The sequence below is a fragment of the Zeugodacus cucurbitae genome, chromosome 4 (genome assembly GCF_028554725.1).
Source record: "Zeugodacus cucurbitae isolate PBARC_wt_2022May chromosome 4, idZeuCucr1.2, whole genome shotgun sequence".
Lineage (NCBI taxonomy): Eukaryota > Metazoa > Arthropoda > Insecta > Diptera > Tephritidae > Zeugodacus > Zeugodacus cucurbitae.
In genome coordinates this window covers 26,989,362-27,012,909 of record NC_071669.1, presented here as the reverse complement: position 1 = coordinate 27,012,909, position 23,548 = coordinate 26,989,362, and the positions used below count along the sequence as shown (strand labels likewise).

The 23,548-nt window shown below is 34.2% G+C and overlaps 1 long non-coding RNA gene across 1 annotated transcript; it reads right to left on the bottom strand.

The window, feature by feature from the left end:
* Positions 1-22,850: 22,850 nt before the first annotated feature.
* Positions 22,851-23,327, bottom strand: LOC114805009 (uncharacterized). Its single transcript, XR_003753107.2, has 2 exons — positions 23,269-23,327; positions 22,851-23,178 (listed from the first exon to the last, which is right to left on the bottom strand). It is a non-coding gene; the product is annotated as an uncharacterized LOC114805009 (long non-coding RNA).
* Positions 23,328-23,548: the final 221 nt, after the last annotated feature.

Below are 23,548 nucleotides of genomic sequence, written 5' to 3'. Positions count from 1 at the left end.
ACTATTCATGCAATATGCTGATTCGATGCTGGTGCAATATTAACAGGACTAATTGTGGGATTTTGTATGACAGTTCCTACTAATCTTCTGCATTCTCTTTGACTTATCACAGGTTTCCGCCCAGTTCTCTTTAAATTATCCTTTTAATTGTTCGTGTCCTTCTTTTTAATAACACTATAAACAGTATTACCTCAAATTCTCTAAATTTTAACTAACTCCGAAGCCGAAACCCCAGTCTTAAACTTAGTAACAGTCTCCGATCTAGTTATAATTGATAATTCCTTTGTTGTCGGCATTTTATTTACCAATTTTTATATTTTAAGGCTGAGTTATGTTGTTATGAATGCAATAGAATCCAATTACTACTATTGCTCAAACCAAATCCAAGGATAAAGGCTAAATCGCTGTGTGTAAATACTTTTGACGCAAAAAAATGTGTGTATATAGTTTTGACTACTAAGAGTCATCGTTTAATTTGCCCATTTCTCTGTTATATGTACATATGTATGTCCAGCTATTCTCACCAAACTAACTTCTTCCTTTTAGGAATAGATGAAGGTTTCCAACAACATATGATTTTGTGGCATAGCATCAACAACAACAACAAGAAAAAGCTTTTTGTGTGAAACTTGTAAAAAAAACGTTCGATGTGTAAATAATTTTGACTACCTCTGTATAGTTTATATTCACTACTCCTAAAATGTAGACTTATATTAAACGCTCAAAAACAACTTCTAACACACATAGCACGAAATAGTCTGTCACACAAAATGTATTTTCGATTAATTCATAAGTATTATTCAAGTGCACATTCAACCAACGAATTCTCCGTATTTTACAACAAAACACATGACAGTTTGCTAAAGCCTTTCGAAGCAGATGTTTTCGCATTAATACCGAGTAAAAGTGCTGCAAAGATGTGAAGTAAAATTTGAAAAACATCGATCCAGGCAACATCGATGTTTTTAGAATCACAACATCAATGGCAAATATCGATGCTTTTTGACAAAAACATCGATGTTTCAGAAACATCGATGCATTGTTTGCATTCCTATCCCGCGGGCACTCATAGAGCGCCTCAAACTGAAAGTCAAAGGATTAACTTATCCCTCATGCGATAAATTGACGCACCAAGACTTACAAAAGGCAAAGGTCGCACTTATCGCATCGACACAAATACGCTAGGTCAGCCGCGACATATCATTATTAAAAGAACCGAAGCTGATTGATAAAAGGAACTCACTTTTAGTCCTTAACCCCTATCTAGATACGAAAGGTCTGCTTCGTGCGAATGGTCGGATTGCTATTTCAAGCCTGACTTATAATGAACGCCACCGTATAATTATACCAGAAAAGTCTCCATTTGCCACCTTATTCATCGCATATATTCATAGTGCATTTTCATGGCAGATTATGGCAGCACTTCCACCTGAACGCTGCAATTTCGCTCTGCCTTTCACTACTACAGGTGTGGATTTTGCTGGCCCCTTTCAGATAAAGGCGTCATGAAAGGCTATGTGGCTGTCTTTGTCTGTTTCACGAAAAAATCAGTCCACCTTGAGCTATGTATTAATCTCTTTCTCGCGGCATTTGCTCGTTTCGTCGGACGACGTGGCTTCCCCTCAAAAAGCGCAAAACGTTTATCGGAGAAGAAAAACAATTTGTGGAGTCTCACCCGATATTGTGCAAAAATACGCTCCCTAAAGTATTAATTGGCAGTTTATACATCTAAGCGCTCCTCATATGGGTAGCTTATGGGTATCAGCTGTAAAAAGCTTCAAATCTCGCCTCAGTTTCACTACGGCTCTGACGGTCATATTCGTGTAGTCGATCTGCGTACGCAAATCGGAATGCTAACCAGATCGCTAGTTAAACTATGCTTTTTGTCGACCGCCGAAACATAAAATCGCATCAAATAAACCGAAAGAAAATAAATAAAAATCCGACCCACTAATTTAGGTGCTCGCCTAAAAGGATCTATTACAATGCAATGGAGGATGGAGTCATGTGTAGCACTTCACGTAAGTGAGGGAAGTTTCTGACTGTCATTCACTTGGGAGTGGCCAGGAACGATTCCTTTGCATGTGGCTTAAGCAGCTCACGACTTCCTGCCTTAGACCAAGTACCACTGGGTAGCCAACAGACATCCGTTAGGAAGCGAGCTAAAGTGAGAGGGCGAATCCCGCTTATACGGTTGTGCGTAGGGTTTCGGACCCATAAGGAATCCCAATTTTGATGACGACCACTGTAAACTTATTAAGGACTATGATTTAAGGGCATGCACCTGGAATGTCCGGACTCTTAATTGGGAAGGTGCCTCTGCCCAGCTGGTTGATGTCCTCGTAAGAGTAAAGGCTGACATCACCGCAATCCAAGAAATGCGATGGACGGGACAATGCGGAAGAAGGTAGATCCTTGTGACATCTGCTACAGCGGCCATATAAAGGAGCGTAAATTCGTTGTGGGATTCATGGTGGAAGATAGACTCCGTCGTCGAATCCTGGCATTCACTCGCTTATTTGCGCCCATCCCCCGACGGAAGAGAAGGACGAAGTGATCAAAGATACCTTCCATGAGCGCCTCGAACGCACCTATGATCGTTGCCTCCACCTCGATGACAAAATCGTGCTTGGTGATTTCCACGCTAGGGTGGTGCGTACGCTTCGTGGTCTTATCATCGACTCGGACTACTATGTTGTAGCAGCTAAAATACGCACCCGACTCTGTGTAGAAAAGCGCACACGTCAACAAATACAAGCAAGGTTCGACATCAAGAAGCTGCAATCACAACAGACAGTTGAACGATTTTCTACTCGACTTGCACACCTGCTCTCTGAGAGCACTCATCAGCTTCTCGGTATAAAGGAACTGTGGGACGACATATCAAGCTCCGTACGTACAGCTGCAAACGAAACAATTGGCTTTCGGAAATGTCAAAAAAAAAAAAAGCTGGTATGATGAGGATTGTCGTCTCGCAGCGGAGAGAAAACAGACTGGCTACCATTTAGTAATTGCCTTGACTGCTGTTTGCACTCGAAGGGTAGATATTGAGGTTGACTCTCCTGCAGCTAACAAGGCTGCGTCATCCGCAAAAATTGCTGTCACGTAACTTGAGTCAGTGGGGATATCACTTGTAAAAAGCAAGTGGAACATCCGCTTCTATCGGTTGCAAGTTTGAGTATGCATCCTCTTGCTTTATGCGAAAGTATCTGTCTTTTAGGTAGGAAGCAATTATTTCGCAATATTGTTTGGATAACTTGCATTTCAGTTTCAGCAGTAGGGATGGCAACGATTAATCATTTGATTAAATTAATCGATTATTTTCATTTAATTTACGATTTAATTGCATCGAAACACCTTTTCTAATTACTCGACTATTACTCGAGTAATTGCAAAATAATCGCAAACTGCATTTTCAAATTTAATACATTTTATGTTCATCTAAGTTAGCTTACAAGGGTCGAAATTGGTCACATCAGTCATTAATGACTGCAAACGTTGTAAACATAGTTAAATTCTAATATGTCAACGTAGTTTAATATCAAAAAATGAATGTCTTTTAACACTGCATTTATAGTTAAGTCAAACGCATTTTTCGTTCAGTTGTTTGAATTGCAATGGCGCCAGTTAAAAGCGAAGTATGGAAATTTTTTAATAAAATAAGCAATAACTACGTTAAATATCAACTCAAATATCAAAAGCGGGTGTAACTGCGACCGAAAAACGCAATCGTTTGACAACAAAACGTTTATCGAAATTGCTTTTTCTTCAAACTTGGTTGAACAGTATTCTAAATTTTCTTGACTTCAATGAATATATTTTCCTTTATGATAAGACAAATGAATTTTTAATACGATATTTTAATTTTATTTCCGTTTTTGTTTTTGTGTATATACCAACACAATTTGAATGTCTGAAATAAGAATATAGTCTCCTATTTACTGCTACTTTGGACTGAGTAGGCAATTGAACAGTAAAGTCCTCTCTCGATGAACCAAAATCAAACTCTACAAGCCGCTTATCTTTCCCGTCTTGCTTTATGGTGCAGAAGCTTGGACGATGTCAACATCAGATGAGACGACACTAGGAGTTTTCGAGAGGAAAATTTTGCGCAAGATTTACGGACCTCAGAACATTTGCAACGGCGAATACCGCAGACGATGGAACGATGAGCTGTACGAGTTATACGACGACATTGACATAGTTCAGCGAATAAAAAGACAGCGGTTAGGTCATGTTGTCCGAATGGACAAAACACTCCAGCGCTGAAAGTGTTCGATGCAGTATCCGCCGGAGGAAGTCGAGGAAGGGGAAGACCTCCACTCCGTTGGAGGGACCAGGTGGAGAGCGACCTGGTTACACTTGGAATCTCCAACTGGCGCCGAACTGCGAAGGAAAGAGAGTAGTGGCGCGCTCTCATCGATTCGGCTATAACCGGCTAAACGGTTGAACGCCAATCACATACATACATACATATTTTATTGGTTTTATTTTTACGCAAAGTTGCAAAACATAGTCTTTCAAGCAAGAGACAATTCTTTTACATTAAGATTGCTGTGCATATTTTGAAAAATTGAATGTCATTGTGCTACTTAACTTCAAATGTAGGCCATTTTCTCTTTTTGGATATGTCTGGGGCTCTGTGATAGAGAATTATAATACAAGATTCGGCGCTGAAACTGGTGGTGGTCTTTATGCAGTTTAGTATTATTTGAAAACATTGGAATTAATCGATTAATCGATTTTTTTACATTAATTGCAATTAATTGCAATTATTTTTTTATATCTTTCAATTAATCATTTGATTATTTAATCGATTAAAAAAAAAATTTTGCCATCCCTATTCAGCAGTAGACCCGAATGCCAAACTCTGTATATGGAATGCTAACAGTGTTAACCAACATAAACAAGAGATTATTAGATTTCTGTCTAAAAAAATATAGATGTATTGTAATATCAGAAACTCATCTAACAAACAAAAATAACTTCAATAAACAAGGATATAGACTCTATGTTACAAATCACCCGGATGGAAAAGCGCATGGTGGAACGGCAGTGTTGGTTAGGAATCGGCTCAACCACCATGCTCTGGATTCTCATTCTACAGCCCAGTTACAAGCTAAAACTATATCATTAAAAAATCGGAGTTGTGATTTCAATCTAACGGCTATATACTGCCCACCTCGTTTTAAAATCACAGATAGTGAATTTAAAGACTTTTTTGGAACACTAGGTCATAGATTTCTAGCAGGTGGAGATTACAATGCAAAACACATGTACAGGGATCACGTCTAATTAACCCCGTAGGAAGACAGTTGTACAACACTATTATGAATAAGTATAATATTCTTGATATAATATCTCCTGACAAGCCAACATACTGGCCCAGTGATCGTAACAAAATACCAGATCGAATTGATTTCGCTGTAATCAAAAATATAGATAGATCGCTTATGACAGCTGATACATGTACTGATCTATCTTCTGATCATTCGCCTGTACTAATAAAGTTATGTGAACAACCCATATTTGTTGAAACGAAAGTGGGCCTAACCACTAATAGCGAAATTGAAAAGCTTGTAAATGAAAAAAGGCGAGCTAGACGTGAATGGCAAATAAATCGTTCCCCTTCTACTCAGCTCCAACTGAAATCTGCTGCGCGTAAACTAAAAAAAGCACTTAAAGGCGAGGAAGAATATAACACTCAAAATTATATAAAGAAACTGTATCCAAATTCAAGTAAACGAAACTCCCTTTGGAAAGCCCAAAAGTCTATGAAGCCTCCAGTCGACTCTAACATGCCTTTAAGAGGCTTGGGTAGAAAATGGGAAATGGGAAAATACCGCAACCTTCAACTACTGAAATTGTTAGTATCATAAAAGAGCTTAATCCAAAAAAATCGTCAGGCCACGATAATATTGCTCCAAAAATGCTAATTGAGTTACCAAATATGTATTGATTTAACAGTGCTCTCCTTGCTCTTTAATGCAATTTTTAGTTTCGGATACTACCCTATTTCAAAAATCGCAGATAATCATGATAGATAAACCGGGGAAAGACCTGACACAGCCGTCTTCATACAGACCAATCAGTCTCCTACCCTGTCTTTCTAAAATATTTGAAAAAGTGTTACTATCAAAGATGTCTCCTTTCCTCCTTGAAAATAATGTAATACCAACGCACCAATTCGGTTTTCGTGCAAAACATGGCACTGTAGAGCAAGTAAATAGAATTACTAACGAAATTAGGAAGGCATTCGAACATAGAGAGTACTGTTCTGCTATATTTCTAGATGTGGCTCAGGCGTTTGATAAAGTGTGGCATGAAGGACTTTTGTTTAAGATTAAAAAAAGTTTACCTTTCCAATTGCATAAAACCTTGGAGTCCTATTTAAAAAATAGAAAATTTGCTGTAAAAGTAGGTGATTTTATATCTGATGAACGTTCAATAAGGGCTGGAGTACCACAGGGCAGTGTTTTAGGCCCAACTCTATACATCATATATACAGCTGATCTTCCAACTGCTAATAATGTTTTGACATCAAATTTTGCGGATGACACAGCTTTAGTGAGTCGTAACAAATGCCCCATTATAGCATCAAGAATATTATCGGAGCACTTAAGATCTGTCGAAGAATGGCTAGCCAACTGGCGTATAAATGTGAATGAACAAAAGTGTAAGCACGTTACATTTTCCCTAAGACCGAAAATGTGCCCGGCAGTAAAAATGAACAATATTCTAGTGCCTATCTTGGTATTCAGCTAGATAGAAGGCTTACGTGGAGAAAACATATATCTAGTAAAATAACGTGCATGAAGATAAGAGCTGCAAATTTAAATTAGCTTTTAAATAAAAACTCTAAACTTAGCTTAGACAACAAAGTGCTTTTATACAATGCGGTCATAAAGCCGATTTGGATGTATGGCATTCAACTGTGGGGTACGACCTGTGCAACTAATATTGATATAATACAAAGGTTCCAATCGAAAATGATCACCATGGTACATGCGCAATGAAAATATCCATAAAGATCTTGGTATCCCTATGGTAAAGAAAGATGTAGAGGACAGCAGATTGAAATATTTATCTAAACTCTGTGATCACCCAAACCCATTGGCTACTGCTTTAGTACACTCCTGCGATCAAACACGCCTAAAAAGAAGGGATATGCCTGCGTACTAAAGAGTAACGTTTCACCAATACAGCTCAATGCAGATTCAATAAATAAAGAAATATTCAAAAAAAAATCGGGGTTAACTCTGTTGTCTCTCTAGGATATAAGTGCGGAGTTTATGGCGATTAACTCTGCCGTCTGTCAAAGCTGTAAGCAGTGCCGACCACTGGTCTACAACAATGATATGATCGCGCGTGTAGCGTCAATTATAAGTAATTAATGGGCCTAATCATTAAATCCTCAGTCAATTCGATTCCGTCGATAATCTAGTTTACCGCAAAGTGAGAACGTAAAATTTTTTTATCGACTTTTTAAATTTACTTAAATGAAGGGTCCTCTCCGTGTTTTAGATATGCGTTGTATGTTTTTGTTATTTTTAGGTTACAAACCTAAAATCAGTTTTACTCTATAAATAAACCAATCCTTTTCGCTTAATTGCACATCAAAATTGTAATTAGAAGAATCCCGTTTAAATGAACAGCTTGTTCAATTACAGGAATCACGCTAATTTGGATCATTTGGTGAATTAAGCGATTACGTGGGAATCAAAATTTTAAAGTTGTTTGTCTTATTAAATAGTACAATATTTAAATATTATCCAAAAGGATGAAATCTATATGATAAAAATTTAAAGAATGTAAAACTTTAAACGGATTTATCTCAAAACTCGAGTTTTGAAGTCAGTTGACACGATTTCTTGAAAAGTTATGAAGCGATTCTGTTGAAACATGTCCACTCATCTTTATTACAACTATTTTTCGAGTCAGTATATGGCAAAAATTTGACCACAAAAGTTAGTTTTTTTTGTTAAAAATCTATCAAGAATTCAATTTTTAATCTTTTCTTTTTTCCTTCGTTCATTAATAACAAATATTTTTGGTTTGTTGATTTGGATGAACCAATAATGTGTTATGATGTCCACGGCAAGAACCTTTTTTTTGGTACCAACCGCCTAAACTTTCGGAATTTGTAAATATAAATTTCACAAAATACTCTTAAATATGTAGTATATCTTTAAAATGCTGAATGAAATATATGATTGCATACATTAAAAAAATTTAAATATACTCATGTTTTCAACCTCTTAAACCCAAATATAACCAATTAAAGTTTTTCAAATATTTTAATATTTTTTATCATTATAGGAAAAAATGTAATAACAATTTTATGTACGTACTTACATACATAGTAGGTATCTATGAATCTATTTATGTACATACGGTGAGTAACTTTAATATTCGGTTTTTTATTTCAAGCACTTTAAGTGCGGATAAAATGGTTAAAATCAATAATGAAGTAAAATTTTTGAATGCCAAAGTGTAGTTTTATATTTTAGCTAATAATATACATATGTACATATCAAAATTTTTTTGTTGGAATAATACCACAAAATAATTAAAATTTAGAAAATAGTCAAAAATTCACGTAACTTTAATATTCAGTTTTTTTTGATAAATTAATAGAAATGTGTTTAAAAAACCAAAATTTTTTCAGTTTTAAGTACTTTGTGTTACTGCCTTGGCTTTTTATAACTTCGCTCAAGCGATTTGACATATTCGATATAATTTTCAGAATGCAATTATTGCATATTTATATCATTCTTCCTGAAGCCGTGTTTTTAGTGCGAAGAGAGATGAAACCGGGGTTTGACGCAACGCCTGTCCAATTCACTCCATAGATTTTTTATTGGATTTATGTCAGGATATTGAGTCGGCGTTTCTATAACTTTGGAACAATTTTTCAGCAACTAAGACCTTACGATATAGGCTTTATATTTTGGGTCATTATCCTGATATAAGTTAAATGTATCCTAAATACCAAATTAAGATGGCGGATTTTTCCAAACTATCGCTAAAAATTTGCAGAAAAGTGTGCTGGTTCATAATCCCATCAACAAAAAACAAAATTTCAGACGCTTTTGAAAAATATGCACCCCCACACCATAACATGTCCACCTAATTTCAATAGTAATAGATGCTATTGGCATATAGCGATGGCTTTTTTCTGGCTCAATGGGGGGGGAGTACTTGGGAAGATTTAACATTTTTTTACTACCTCATGGTTACTATTGTTGTTGTAATATTTTTTTTATATTTTTCCCCAACTCTTTCAGGCAAATTTTTGGGGTTTTTAGTTACTTATTGTAATATTTAAGAAAAATTCCAAAGTGAAAGCTCTGAAAGTTTGCGTCCAGAGTTCTTCCAATGCAGTATATTTTATTTTTTGCAATTGAATACTATTGTATATAGTCCTTAGCTTAATATTAAAAATTTTTGACAACTATTTTTTTTTTCTTTAAAATAATGAAAATATACCATTTGGTTAAATTTCTCGTGAACTCATTTGCATGACAATTTCCAATTAGATCTGTGCAATTCGCAATATGAATATATGTACATATGTATGTCAGAATATTCCCAGAAGAACACGTGTTGGCTTGTTTTTTTTTTTAATGTCCCGTTCTTTTCTCATGAATTCGTGCTTGCATTTTGCAAAGAATTCATTAACAATTGGTTTTTTATTGTTTTTGCTTATTTGAGGCCTATCTTATGTTTTTGTTTTTCCATTTTTTAACATATTCTATTACTAAATATATCTTATAATGATACTGTAAAAGAAAAATCATAAAAAACAAAGGTATGTTAAAGAAATTTAATGTCAGTCAAAGTTAGTTTTTTTATATCAATTTGCATTTTCCAAAGAATTACAGTATACTCTCGAAAAGTAAATCGATTGGTATTTTGGGTAATTTACTTTTTCGAATAATTTACTTTTCCAAATATATACATAAATTACCTGTTTTTATAATATTAAATGCATTTTAAACTTAAAAAATTCATTCATTTATTTGCTTCAATAAAATATATTTACTATGAAGAGAAAAAATCTTGAATATTCTTTTGCTTTTTTTCTTTTGCAATATATTTTCTGACCATTTTTGTACGACAATTCAAAAAGTCTGACACCTGATTTGCATCGTTTTCATTTTTAAACCAGTGGATCAAGTAGGAGAGTTTCTTTACTAAAACGACGCGATAAACAAGAGAATAAGTGTTTTTGCAACATCGTAAAAAACGCTGCTTCGTTTCGAATTTTTTATCACACTCTCTGAAAAGTAAATTAAAAAATTTACTTTTTCGAGGTGCATGTGTAATCTTAAAGGTGATTAACTTTTCCGCGATTATTTACTTTCTGAGAATTTACTTTTCGAAAGTATACTGTAGTTCACAAACTGTGTATCCCTCATACATATGCCATAATTAAAAGGACCGCAATGTCACTTTTTAGGAGTACGTTGTGGCAAAGATGGATGACATCAGGTTTAAGGAAAATGTTTGAGCAACTTGGTTTCTCGCAGTGCTTCGGAGCAGTAATGTTCCTGTGCTACTTATTGGCGATTCAGCTTTTCGATTGTCGCGTTATATGATGAAGCCTTTTCCATATTCACCAAATCAACCACTTTTAGAAAAATCATTTAATTACCGTTTGTCAAAATGTCGCAGAGTTATAGAAAATCTCAGTACATACAGAAGAAAACCTCTGGTTATTATTTTTCATCATTTTACACACCACCGAGGCGTACTTTTGTTGTATGTAATTAGGGTGTTGTGCTAGCATTTAATCTTCACAAAAAATTTAAAGTCCGATGAACAGTGCTTAAATAATTATAAAATTAAATACATTTTTTCATTATTATTGGCATTATTTAAAATTATTTCGCATATTTATTAAATTTTAAGGTGGTATTAATTGTTTGCTGTCTTTAACACTATTCGAGAAAGGGTAAATCCTTGAAGACGCCTATACTTTTACAAAATAAGAAGTGTAGGATTCGTCAAACTTAGTAAAAGCTCTTGAGCCTTTAATAAATGTCATAAAAAAAAACTTGAATTAGTATTAAATGACGATTTTGATTCTTGTTACCTTGGGCCCGATGGTTTGAAATACCTATTCAATAGCATCATCACATATTTTGTTTTAAAAATGTTTAATCCTGCTTAGATAACGATATTTTTAAGTACTGAAAAGATAACGTACGTCTGAGAGACGTGCTCAAGTTTTGGTCCTTTAATGATGTCAATTGAGACACTTTTGCAGATATTTTTATACTCTCGCAACCTGTTGCACAGAGTATCATAGTTTTGTTCACATAACGGTTGTTTGTGTCACCAAGAAATATGAGAGTTAGATATGGGGTTATATATACATAAATGATCAGGATGACGAGTAGAAATCCGGATGTCTGTCCGTCCGTCCGTCCGCCGTGCAACGCATAACTTGAGTAAAAATTGAGATATCTTGATGTTCCTTGGCACCCTGAGGAGGTTGCTTTCGAAAATGGGCAAAATAGGTCCACTGCCACGCCCACAAAATGGAGGAAACCGAAAACCTATACAGTGTCATAACTAAGCCATAAATAAAGTTATGAAAATGAAATTTGGAACATAGGATCCCATTAGGGAGGGGCACATTTGGATGTAATTTTTTTGGAAAAGTGGGCGTGACCCCGCCCCCAAATAGGTTTTTTGTATATAACTCGCAAACCAATAAAGCTATATAAGCCAAACTTTCTGCAGTCGTTTCTTTTAGCCATTTCCTTATACAGTCCAAAAATGAAAGAAATCGGATAATAACCACGCCCACCTCCCATACAAAGGTTAGGTTGAAAATTACTAAAAATGGGTTAACTCCCTAACGAAAAACGTCAGAAACACCAAATTTTACATAAGAAAAGGCGAAAGCTGCACTGAGATTTTTTTACAAAATGGAAAATGGGCGTGGCGTCGCCCACTTATGGGTCCAAAACCATATCTCAAGAACTATTCGACCGATTTCAATGAAATTCGGTACATAACACTTTCTTGACACCCTGATGACACGGGTGGAATATGGGCGAAATCGGTTCACAACTACGTCTACTTCCCATATAACCCAATTTTGAATTCCATCTGATTCGTTCACTTTATAATGTATTCATAAGGAACCAATGAAGCTAGCGGAATAAAACTTTACACAAATACTGTATTTGAGCTGTGACATCACTTGTGGAAAAATTGTCAAAATCGAACCATGACTTTTCAAGGCCCCTGATATCAAACATGAAGAACTCAGTGCCTAAGGTTAATTTTTCACCGAAAATATAGGTAAATCCCTCAGATATTTTAATGTAATTCATTCCGTCTGAATTTTTTTCTTATAACAGTTTCTCTCTGTACCTGAAATGGTAAAAATTGGGTCATAACTTCCCCCAGATCCCATATACCTAATTATAAGTAATATTAAATTAAGTGAGCGTATAGTCTTCGATACGTTGTATCTTGGTGGTGAAAACGAGTGAAATCGGTTTAGGAATTACCTCAGTCCCCATATACTATTTATGATGATTTTCGTTATTCTATTGAACTTTATGCCGAATATATGGGTCGAATTGTGTTGTCTTTATAAAATTACATCAATAAATTGCGAGAGTATAAAATGTTCGGTTACACCCGAACTTAGCCCTTCCTTACTTGTTTTACGTAGATCTTTTATTTAATTATTATACTTTTATTTTGCATATTTGTTTCAAGAAAATTATTATTTATTTAAGAAATTGAAAGGAAATTTCACTTGTATTAAAAATTCATCACAAAAAATTTGTCTTTTTAAAAGGACGCCAGTTCATAACATAAAACTTAAAAAAATATTTTTTTGTTTTGGTTAAATTAGATAACAATATCAGTGTTCATTTATATAATGCAAAAAAATTAACTTTTGACATAATTATATGCAAGAATTACATACTAAATTATTGTGTTCCCCACACACGGGTGTGTCACATTTTACGCATGTCATTTTTGACATACATACGTCGGATTTTGGACGGGCAAAAGCCACAGTACCTTTTCTTTTTTGAAGAAGGCTGACCTCCACTAGCACCACATCCATTGCTGAGTTCATCTTTTGCAGAAATTTCAATATTACTTCTGAGTGTTCTCGACAAAGTTGGGATTTTCAATCTCTTCTGCATCCATGGGGTTGTCAAAGACAATGAAAGTGACTTTATATGCTCTTTACGACTCAATCTTCCACGTCGATTTGTACATTATCCTCCAGCAATTCATTTTCTGATTCGCTTCCATTTGAAATGAATTGCGATTGATTTTCAGCCATCCAAAATATCCTGCAAAAGAGCAGAAATTTTTGTGTCATCCACACTTTGATTCTCCATGTTTATTAACTAAAAGAAATGAGAAATTATGTATAAAACCTCTCAGAGCTTCATCAAAGACACGAAAAAACGAGAACATAAAAAAGTTACGTAATACCTGAGACAGACATGTAGTATATATTGTAGTATGCTTCAGAAAACATATGTATGTGTATCACCGGTTTTCCGAATTTTGTTTGAAAGCAAATGGTGTTCCGTACTACAATAGAGTTCTAGAAACCATTGAAATTTTGTGGTGTTGTGAAATGTACTACAATGGATTGCATTGAACACACCGAAAGCTTTAAGCTCATCTGCAACAATCATATGTTTTCTGACATTTTGACATACAGAAAATAAATTAAATTCAAAATAAATTGAAATCAAAAAACAAAATTTGAAATGATGTGAAAAATATGTTATATGTATGTAATACTATGTAATATGTAATAATTATAATGGACAATAATTTGTTAAGTTTGCTTGGAGTTATAACTAAGTCAGGATCAATTTTCCTGCCTGTTATTCATAATTATATTTTGCTTGAATTTATTTGCATCAGCTGATGGATGTAAACATAGTACAATACTACATGTATGTCACTATGCTGGTATATGGTTCCTTGAGCTTTTATTGTAGTACATATCGTAGTACAGAAACCATTTGTCTGTCTTAGGCATAAAATATAACGATACGTCTCTCAGACGTACCTCAGAAAACAAACTTGTAATATTTCATCAGAGAAAACACTTATCACTGAAAAACTGTCACCACTAGGGATGGCAACGATTAATCATTTGATTAAATTAATCGATTATTTTCATTCAATTTACGATTTAATTGCATCGAAACACCTTTTCAAATTACTCGACTATTACTCGAGTAATTGCAAAATAATCGCAAACAGCATTTTGAAATTTAATACATTTTATGTTCATCTAAGTTAGCTACAGGGGTCGAAATTGCAAACGGTGTAAACATAGTTAAATTCTAATATGTCAACGTAGTTTAATATCAACAAATGAATGTCTGGTAACACTGCATTTACAGTTAAGTCAAACGCATTTTACGTTAAGTTGTTTGAAGAGCAATGGCGCCAGTTAAAAGCGAAGTGTGGACATTTTTTTAATAAAATAAGCAATAACTACGTTAAGTGTCAATTTTGCTGCAAAAATTTAAAATTTTCTAATAACATATCAAATATGTTGCAGCATTTAAAATTAAAGCATGCAACTGTAGCCTGGAAATTGGTGGTAAGTTGGACCAATCGGTATTATATTTTAAATTTCTTCTAGTTATATATAAATATATGTGTTCAAATTAGACTCTGCAATCTAGGAGTAAAGACAATGTTTCCCTAAGTGATGATGACACTGACACCATTTTGTGCACTCTAGTGCACAAAAGAAGGAGGAAGGACAACGATTTTACATCTCCACAATATGAATTGAGCTTTTATTTGAATTGTCAGGTATTAGAACTAAGTCGAAATACTATTTAGGCTTGGGAAGAAATGAAAACCGTTTACCCAAACTGTACGGACTTTCAAAAAAGTATTGTCATCTACTTGGTACCTCAGTACCAGCTGAGCGGCTTTTCTCAAAAGCGGGTGCAACTGCGACCGAAATACGCAATCAACAACAATACGTTTATCGAAATTGCTTTTTCTTCAAACTTGGTTGAACAGACTTCTAAATTTGCTTGACTTCAATGAATATATATTCCTTTATGCTAAGACAAATGAATTTTTAATACGATTTTTTAATTTTATTTCCGTTTTTCTTTTTGTGTATATACGAACACAATTTGAATGTCTGAAATAAGAATATAGTCTCCTATATTTTATTGGTTTTATTTTTACGCAAAGTTGCAAACATTGGAATTAATCGATTAATCGATTTTTTTACATTAATTGCAATTAATTGCAATTATTTTTTTATATCTTGCAATTAATCATTTGATTATTTAATCGATGAAAAATAAATTTTTGCCATCCCTAGTCACCACTCACAAGCTGCAGTTAACGACTGAGAAAACTGAAAGCGAGAATATTCCCTTTTAACGGTTGTGAGAGAGAGAACGAAAAATAAAACAAGTGTACTTCTCGCAGACGTACGTTATCTAAGCAGGGTTAATAAGGAGGTGACCACGTATCGTTTCAAGCTCATAAAGCTTGTGTGCTTCAAGCTTTGCCATTTAAAGCTTTTTAAATATAAATATTTGTATGTAAATAATTTAAGTAAAAACTAGCAAAAATTTATTATTTTTTAATTTTGTAAATTCGGTAAAGTTTAAATAAATGTGGTCAAAAGTAACTTACCACAGAGAAGTACAGTATACTCTCGAAAAGTAAATTCTCAGAAAGTAAATAATCGCGGAAAAGTTAATCACCTTTAAGATTACACATGCACCTCGAAAAAGTAAATTTTTATACTCTCGCAACAAAGTTGCTACGAGAGTATTATAGTTTTGTCCACATAACGGTTGGTTGTAAGTCCTAAAACTAAACGAGTTAGATATAGGGTTATATATATCAAAATGATCAGGGTGACGAGAAAAGTTCAAATCCGGATGTCTGTCTGTCCGTCCGTCCGTGCAAGCTGTAACTTGAGTAAAAATTGAGATATCTTGATGAAACTTGGAAGACGTATTTCTTGGCACCATAAGAAGGCGTAATCGGACCACTTCCACGCCCACAAAATGGCGAAAACCGAAAACACTTAAAGTGCCATAACTAAGCTATAAATAAAGCTATGGAAGTAAAATTTGGTATGAAAGATCGCACTATGAAGGGACATATGTGGATGTAATTTTTTTGGGAAGTGGGCGTGGCCCCGCCCCCTACTAAGTTTCTTGTACATATCTCCCAAACTACTAAAGCTATATCAAGGAAACTTTCTAGAGTCGTTTATTTTAGGTACTACCTTATACAGTCCAAAAATAGAGGAAATCGGATTGTAACCACGCCCACCTCCCATACAAAGGTTATGTTGAAAACTACTAGAAGTGGGTTAACTCTCTACTGAAAAACGCCAGAAACACTAAATTTCACATAAGAAATGGCAGATGGAAGCTGCACTCAGATTTTTTTACAAAATGGAAAATGGGCGTGGCCCCTTATGGGTCAAAAATCATATCTCAGGAACTACTCGATCGATTTCAATGAAACTTGGTTTGTAATAGTTTCCTTATATCCCAATGATATGTTGTGAAAATAGGCCAAATCGCTTCACAACCACGCCTACTTCCTATATACCAGAACTTTGAAGACGATCTGAATCGTTTACTTTACAATACATAAAGTAAGCACTAGTGAAGATATCGGTGCAGAACTTTGCACAAATACTATGTTTATAGTGTGGCAGCCCCATTCTAAAAATCGCCGAAATCGGACCATAGATTTTCAAGGACCCATATATCGAACATTAGGACCTCGGTGCTTCTAACCTAATATTAGGGTTTCCAATTTTCAATGGACTTTATACAATATGACGAATATGTGGGTCAAATTGTGTATTATATAATATAAATAAAATTAAATAAATAAATTGCGAGAGTTTAAAATGTTCGGTTACACCCGAACTTAGCCCTTCCATACTTGTTTAATTTACTTTTCAGAGAGTGTGATAAAAAATTCGAAACGAAGCAAGCAGCGTTTTTTACGATGTTGCAAAAACACTTACTCTCTTGTTTATCGCGTCTTTTTAGTAAATAAACTCTCCTACTTGATCCACTGGTTTAAAAATGAAAACGATGCAAATCAGGTGTCAGACGTTTTGAATTGTCGTACAAAAATGGTCAGAAAATATATCGCAAAAGAAAAAAACAAAAGAATATTCAAGATTTTTTCTCTTCATCGTAAATACATATGTATGTATGTAAATGTAAATATGTTTTTCATGTAAATCCATATGTTTTATTGAAGCAAATAAATGAATGAATTTTTTAAGTTTAAAAATGCATTTAATACAGTATACTCTCGAAAAGTAAATCGACAGGTAATTTATGTATATATTTGGAAAAGTAAATTACCCAAAATACCAATCGATTTACTTTTCGAGAGTATACTGTACTTGTATGAGAGCTGTATTTTATTCTCACGACTTATTAAATATCTCATCTACATTAAATAAATTTTTTGCATATAATATGGCACACATTGATGTTAAAATCTTCTATAAATGAAATATAGCATAAATAAATAATTTCGCTTTATATAAGACGAGCAATATATATAATATTTGCTCAGTCAATATATACAGCACTGTGTTTTTCCAATATGGCGGCTATCTTACCACCGAGAATTTCCCACGAATAAGGTTTTCTACTGTATGTACTGTGTAGAAAACGCTTTCGGCAAACTAAAAGCTCTATATCGAAAAGTTGGCAGAGGCTTGCAAGTAGCTCCAAAAAACGTCAACCTTATTGTTTAGGCATGTTGTATTTTACACAATTTTTTTTAAAATGGAAAATGAAGAATTTCCTAAAGTTTTCGAGACATTAGGCACTGTGCACGTCTACTTATTTATAATTTAGGGCCTTTTCTTCGCTTTGGTTCTAGTATCTCCTTATTTTCCGATCAATTTAACCCAATATACACTCTTTAGAAGGTTAAAAAAAACATTGCTGATAGCTCTCAAACGTTTTTACCCCATTGGGGATTATGGGGCAATAGTTGGACCTTTTCAAACTAAACCCTTTGCACGGCATGTTAAAAAGACAATATTGAGTACTTTAGATATGAAAAGAACAATTATGAATCACCAACTAATTGACAAATTCATTGTAAATGCCTTTACGAAAAATAGGTAACGGTAAAGTACGGTGAAATGTATAACAAGTAAAAAAAATCGAAGTGTGTAAAGTGTTTCTTGACACTAACAAAATTGAATGATTTTTGTTTTTTGTTGTTCTTGGTTTGTTTTTGCATTGATTTCGCAGCTTTTTTTGCCTCAAATATTTTCAATGTGTACACTGTTTCTTGACTAACTGTATATGTGTATATATGTATATGTATATCATTGTGAAATTGCTATGCAACAATCTTCATCGATTAATGCTTCCAGTTCCTTCTTGAGGAAGAATACATACATTGATATTGACTCCCATGTTCTTTGGCACTTTGAAGGGCTTTAATATTGAAACATCGTATAATTAATACATGCAAAGTGTGTTAAGCGAAAGATTATAAAGAACTAGAATTATACTACAAATTGTTTAATTAAAAATTTTTAAATTTAATAGAGAGGATCATGAGAAGGAAAATCGTCCCATGGTTTATTTATATCACACATGTACGAATATTGTTAAAAAAAACGTCTAAATCGAAGATATTTCAATAAAATTAAGTGGTTGCCATGAGATATTCCGCTTATGTAATTCAGCAGATTATATAGAACTGACGACTTCCATAAACGTTGTTCACGTACATACATACAGTATGTGTACACTTAGAAGTACTCATATCGATTAAGAAAGATGTTGAACCCTTTTCGGGAACTTTTTGCCATAAATTAAATTCTTGTGCAATATTAAATAAGTTTGTACGCTTAAAAGTATATAATACAATTTTTGAATCGAGTTTCTCAGTGGTTTTTAACTAATGTACATAAACAAAGGGCTGCTTACTTATACGAATGTGTGTTTATGTATCAATAACTGTTCCTTATTTAAGATTGATATATTATTATTAGCTTATTAAACAAATATTACATACATTGCCCACTTAGGATATTACATTGTTATTCAAGTGGAAACATTTAAAATCACATGGTGGAAAATCACCGCAGGGTATAGAGTGAAATTAATTCGAAATGATTTACTTGGAATCAGAAAAGATGGGAGGGACGTAACTAAATATTGGACTATTCGTGTTGTTTATGCAGGAATTCAAAATATGAGTGCACAAGTTTAAAATTCGCACTTACCTAACCTTAACATGTTATCGAAGACATTTATCTACAAGAGAAATTGTAATAAAAATTAAAGTTAGTAAAATTATTTGTATTTAATAATGCATATGTACAAAGGCGGACATAATTATTCACACATCGTTCAGTTTGCCACAAAAACACTTTTATCTTGGAAATCATAAAAACAAGCTTATAGGTTTGTTCTAAGGAAATCTTTATTCATATCTTAGGTATTTAAAAATAGCAATAATTTAATAAATTGACTTTCCATTTTAAATAAATATACCAAAATTGCATATTACTTCATTTATGCAAGGGACAAAATTATTCACACAACTCAAAGTCATGACATTTAAATCAAACATTTTAGTAATAAAATGTAACGGAAGCATTTGGAAATGTACTACTATGAATGCTACACTCGAAATTTATAATTTTACATTGAATTTCCAACATTCGGTATTGTTATTTGTGCAAGTGAGTTGACATTGTTTAAAATGGGTCGAAAATTAAAAGAAACTACCGCAGAAGTAATAAAAATTATTTTAAATTTACATAAACAAAATATGTCAAGTGCCGAAATAAGTAAGCATGTAAATAGAAGCAGATATATGTACTATTTACAGTATCATAAAACCTCCCGCCAGCAACGCTAATACAAAAGAGGGTAGACTTCGCAAAAGCATACAAGGATAAACCATCTGAGTTCTGGAGCAACATTCTCTTTAGCGACGAGAGTAAATTCAATATTTTTCAGTCAGAAGGCATAATACGGGTCTGGAGGAACCCTAATATTGAACTTGTGAAAAATAACTCGATAAGTACAGTTAAACATTGGGGTGGAGGAGTCATGGTATGGGTTTGTACGTCAGCAGCCGATGTTGGAAATCTCGTATTCATTGAGGGGACAATTGATGAAACAGTTTACTTGAATATACTGAAGGACAATTTAAAAGAAAGCGCTCAAAGGCTAAACCTTGGGAATCACTTTTATCTCCAACAGGACAATGACCCCAAACATACTGCTAACGACAAGCGTATATGGATGATATACAATGTCCTCATATTCTTGCGACTCCTCCACAGTCTCCTGACCTAAATCCCATAAAACATTTGTGGGATGCGTTTGGTAGGCGTGTCAGTAAGCAAAATATTACCAGCAAATCTCAACTATGAGAAGTTCTTCAGTGAGAATGGCAAAATATAGGAGCAAGTGTGACAAAAAAGTTAATTTACGCCATGCAAAATATGCTTAAAGATGTATTGAAACAATATGATTGCGCACCAAATATTAATTTTTTTTAATATATTATAACATTTCTTGTTAAACAAGAGTGTGTGAATAGTTTTGTCCCTTGCATAAATGAAGTAATATGCAATTTTGGTATATTTATTTAAAATGGAAAGTCAATTTATTAAATTTTTGTTATTTCTAAATACCTAAGATATGAATAAAGATTTCCTTAGAACAAACCTATAAGCTAGTTTTTATGATTTCCAAGATAAAACTGTTTTTATGGAAAACTGAACGATGTGTGAATAATTATGTCCGCCTCTGTTTATTAAATGAGCTGTGTACAAAATTTTATTCGAAATGGTCACATTTTGCTTTCACATTTTCTGTGGGGTATACGGCATACCATGTTCTCCAACTTGGATCACAAACTGTCCCCCAATGTATTCCTATCCGGCCATTCATCTGCAGCTATGAAACCAGGAGTATTACATTACAATTTATTTATGTGATTTTATTATGAGAACCCACAATTTGAACCATGTACATACATACATATTTGACCCATTAGAATAACAAAAATAATTACACATGGTATACGAATATGATATATGAGAGCTGGGATAATTGCTGAACCGAGTTCTCTCATTCACACCACCAAGCTACATTATTTACACGACTAATAGCCAAATTACTCGATACATTAAAATTATAAATCAGAAGCCGAAAACTCCATTTACGATAGACTCGATAATCGATCAGCTGTTATAATTTGTTTTAAGAAGAAATTGGTAAAATGGAAAACATCTCGCAATTGAAATCACTTTTTCTTGCATATATTAATAATGTTCAAATGCTCGAAAGTGCAGTTGGTAAGTATAATTGGGACATAACAACTTTTGTCATTCTACTAATAATCATTATAGAACCGGCAATCATATTTCTTTGCGATTACTTGCAATTGCAAAGGTGACAATTTATAAGATTAAGCCGCACAAGTTTTGAGCTTTTTTACTAATTTAAATTTAGTTGACACAAACTAGCGCAACGCTATTTCGTCACAAAACCGAGTGGCTATCACGGTTGCCGTTTTAGTTCATCATTTGGCATCTAAAACTTTCAGAGCTGGGGCACTTCGTCCATTCGAACAACATGACCTAGCCAGCGTAGCCGCTGTTTTTTATTCGCTGGACTATGTCTATGTCGTCGAATAACACATACAGCTCATCATTCCATCGTCTGCGATATTCGCCGTTGCCAATGTTTAAGGGACCATAAATCTTCCGCAAAACCTTTCTCTCGAAAACTCCTAGTGCCGTCTCATCGGATGTTGACACCGTCCACGCTTCTGCGCCATAAAGTAGGACGGGAATGATGAGGGACTTGTAGAGTTTAGTTTTTGTTCGTCGAGAGAGGATTTTACTTTTCAATTGCCTACTCAGTCCGTAGTCAGTTACCAAGAGTGATTCTGCGTTGGATTTCAAGGCTGACATTATTATCGGTGTTGATGCTGGTGCCCAGGTATACGAAATTATCTACAACTTCAAAGTTATGACTGTCAACAGTGACGTGGGAGCCAAGACGCGAATGCGCTGACTGTTTGTTTGATGTCTCCCGTCATTTCGTGTTGTCCTCGTTCACCACCAGACCCATTCGCTTCGCTTCCCTATCCAGGCGCGAAAAATCAGAACTAACGGCGCGGATGTAGTTTCCTATGATATCGATATCATCGACGTACGCCAGTAGCTGTACACTCTTGTCATAAGCTATCATAGCTTGTATATTGAACTAGAGGCATATCAAGTTCATCGCTTTTTTCTTTCATAATAATTTTTTGGCAGGTAAAATGTAAACAAACTAAAATTTTAAATAATACCGATGTGCAAAATGGCAAATAAAAACTGTATCCATATTTATTTTAACCATTCCGGATCTAATAATGGTTGTTTAGTCCAAACAAATACTCCTCTGCATTACTCTCCAAAAAGTAATAGAGAGGTAATGCAGAGGAGATAAACCGTCCCAACTTCGCTAATCACTGATCACCCTTTACACAACAACATAGAAGAAACACAGAAGAAAGTGAACAACACAAGTGAGAAACCCAAACCCGCGCCTTTAAGTAAAAACACACAAAAAACCCGCGCTTACCTAGTAATTAAAAACACAAATTCACAAGTGAAAGTGAAAAGAAAACCCAACACCCAAGAAGGAAGAATCACAAAAGGAGGAATTATACAGTACACAACATAAAAAGGAATACAAACACAAAACAGGTTAAAATAGTTATGATGTACTAACACTAAATTGTAACTAATTATACATAAAACAATTAACAAATATTGTAAAATCACACCCAAACTCATATATATTTGATGTACACATAACTCAAAATCATATTGAATATACACTGAATTTTTGTAAATTTGAAAATCGAAACCACTAACTTTTCTTTAACGCAACATCGGCCCCAACGTCGATATAACTCGACATTTTGATCCTTCGAGCCGGAAAATTTAAAGGAAAGTACTTCGTGGGAATTCACACAACAACAGCAACATCGTTGGAATTATATCCCCCAAACACCGTGCAGCCAACAAAGTTGAACACCGACCACCACCGATAAGTAGGACACATATAAATCATTTAAATATCGAATCCGAAGAATCTGTAAGTGACACCCGTTGTTATCATTTATATTAAAAGTGCAAAGTAAAATCGTCAAAAGTTCAATTTTCAAATTGTATACTTAAGCGACCTTAAGTTCAATTTATTTGTCAGCAGTGAGTTTGACAAATTTTGCTTGGGCTATTGAATTATATATTTACACAAAAGAAGTGCAATAAAGAACGGATAATTATTTGCCGTCGGCTATTGCACTCTTCTTGTTAAAAAATATTGATATAAATACATACACACACACGTACTTATTTACTTACATACGAACTAGCGATCTAGTTCCTATAAAAATATTGTTGGTAGCGGACACTAAAGCGGGCAGCACATAGCACATAACAAAGAAAAGACCCAACAGGAAA